Source organism: Xylocopa sonorina, chromosome 6, assembly GCF_050948175.1.
Source record: "Xylocopa sonorina isolate GNS202 chromosome 6, iyXylSono1_principal, whole genome shotgun sequence".
NCBI lineage: Eukaryota > Metazoa > Arthropoda > Insecta > Hymenoptera > Apidae > Xylocopa > Xylocopa sonorina.
In genome coordinates this window covers 9479777-9482900 of record NC_135198.1, presented here as the reverse complement: position 1 = coordinate 9482900, position 3124 = coordinate 9479777, and positions in this window count along the sequence as shown.

The window sequence follows — 3124 nt, the reverse complement described above, 5'->3', positions numbered from 1 at the left end:
TCCGCGGTAGACGGGATAAGAAAACTTTCTTTTCTCATCTCCGTCCAATCCCGGCCGGCCGTATTCCGGAAGTTGCCCGCGAAAGAGGACAGCCGGAATTGGTGGCTATTTAATTAGCGGCTTCGAAAGGCGACGAGTTTCCGCCGTTCCCGAACCACTTCGCCAACATCTTTTATACCGAGCAGCGGGGAAACTGTGGCGCGAATTGCGATTCGCCGCCGGGACGAATAATAACGCGAGACGAGCTCGATAATTAGTTCTCGATGATAACGGGGCAATAATAGTACCGGGTGGTCCGTCAGAAATAGAGCACAACGATATACCAGGAAACATGCAAGGGAGTTTAATGGTCCCATAAGCCATCTTGTTTATTAATTTAACCGGTTCCGGGAAACGGAGTCGTCGTGAAAGTCGGCTTTGTTTTACCATTGCGAGAAGAAATGAAATATGAAGAGACGTAGATTAACCTTTAGTTTTCGCGATAGAGGCCACGCTGGACTAAACTATAATACATACTCGCGTCTAATACGTATGATATCGGCCATATATCAAACCGTATCGGTATTGCAAATTCCACAAAAATATTCGATATCGTATTCGCTTAGCAAGCGAGAAAGAAAGCACAAATGCGTTTTAACGCGGAATGTGGTATCTCCCGCGTTCCATTTTGAGATCCATATATGGATACTGGCGAGAAGATTAACAAGGACCTACTGGCGCTTTTGATAGATCACCCCGTATAACTGGGTCGGAAAAAAGGTGCCGGAAATTCGAAAACCCCGAAACTTTCCCGGGCGCTCGTTTATTTCTTAAATTAATCCCGGGCTCTCGTAACCGGATTTTCTTCGCGATATCGATCGACCCTTTTGCAATCGTGTCGCTCGTCGCACGGCTCTGCGAATAAATCGTTCTCCTCGTCGAGGCCCCTCTGATAAATATGTATCGTAAATCCATACACGGCCGGTGTGAAAGAGGGATGAAGCGCACGAGAGAGAGAGAGAGAACGAGAGAGAGAGGGGAATTCTATATGGTGCACCGGGCCAGTCGGTTTTTCGGTGCACGCTGCCACTTCGGTGTTTTATAAAGTATAATTTCTCGCTGCATACGACAGAGAGAGCACAATGTACGCCCCGTTATGCGGCACACGCGACCGTTTTAACTTTCAAACGCCTAGGTCCTAATATCAGATATATATCGGGGGAAATCGATAACCGTCCCGCCGCTTTACACTCTATTAATTGCTCGTAAATGTTGGAAATTGATTTTTTTAAACCCTACCAGCGACCGAATACGTGTACCGGTCTCTCTATAGAGATGTGCATATGGATGTGCGCGCGTGTGCCTGTTCGTCTATGCGCATACGGTCCACGGCCGACCGAATAGGGACTTTAATAAACGTCCAACCGTAAAACTTTTTTACAATTATGAGAGAGCATCGTAATGCGAGCAGCCACGAGTGGAATTCTAGTTACGACCGTATTTTAAGTAGTTCCGCACGCGTGGAATGCGTGAGATTGAAAAGTTAAAGGGAGAAAAGGGTGTACGATCACTGGATTCAAATATTATTTGCGCCACGTGACTGCTCTTGACATTTACGTATTGATATGTGTCGTCATATAATCTTCCTGCACGACGAATTTCAAAGGACGTATAATCGTGAATCATCGTATTACCCATTAAACTTGCGATATTACGTATTATTTGCATTAAATGAAATCGAACGCACATACAGATTTTATCTAGAATAAAATGAAATTTGTGATATTTCGCATCTATTTCATGGAAAGCACACTAAAGATTGTAGTACTCTTTACGCTAATATTTAAAGTGAAGATCGTCATGACTTGTCTGTAATTTATTGCTATGGTTACTTAATGCTTTTCATATATTATTATAAAAGTATGTGCAATAAATTTCATTTATAGTAGAAAGTAGGAGTGGCACGAAAATAGGAGAGTTCCTCCATGCCATGATTTCTTATGTTGAACGTGTGTCAACTAAATAGTCAACGCAGGCTCGTTTAGGAATTGGTATATAGGCATTACGTCATTAGAATGTCAGGAAACTGTCCGATCGTTAAGTTCTGAGATTCGAACGAAGCAAAACGCTGTCACGATAAAAGTTCTAATAAACTTTCAAGAACTGTCATCGAAGAAACTTATTTACAAGTAGAGCAACGACATAAAAATCTGAGCATAAACGTACAACCAATAAAATGAACGCGTGGCACTGTTTAACAGAATTTACTCCCGATGCAATCAATCGTGAGGATATTAAAGTTTCTAAAGAGCTTCCAATGACGCTTGCTTTTAATCCTAGTCGATAATAACGCTTTCTCAGTGTACACTTCGCAGTTTCTAAAGCAAAAGAGTTAACAAACTCACCGGTTTTATCGCCGCTTGGCCACGCTGTTTTCAGCCCCGTCTTGAATGCACGCCGAGCAGTCGAGAGCACCAGCTTTCCGTTTGGACGGATAAAACTTCGAGTTTATCTTTAATCTGGCACAGTTTAAAGTATTCTCACGACAGAGGAAACGTTTTGTTTGTCACGCTTAATTAAACCGCGAGCTCCTCTCCGGTTCGAAAGGAAACGGGAACTGAGGACGGTGGTGCCATCCGCGGGCGAAGTCGCGAAGTTCTTGGCGGGAAGGCTTAAGCGATACGATCGTCAATAGAAGGGGTCACTATATCGCACGCGTACATTAATGAATTAATTACCTGAATAAATCAAGATATTAATAACAGACCTCGCCGTACCGAACGAATAATTGCACGTTACACTTCCGATTATGTAATACGAATCGCGTAGAATTTCCATGAAATTAGATTTTATTAGCTTCTTTTTTACAAGAACACGAGTCTTTATTACGTATCTGTGTAGTATGTATAAGAATTAATTTACATGCTCGTTAGAGTGAAACACTGAGAAATGATATTAAGCTCGAGTTATGGTTTATTTCACCGATAACGGGAACGGGAAACTCGTGGAGAGCTTTCTTACGTAAGCGTCGTTATAATTTTCAAGTAATAACAAGGGGAGAAATATTAATATTCCAAAAATTAACAATTATATTATAGCGTTTACTTTACTTACTTCACCTATCTGTAAAGTTCCACCGTTTCTA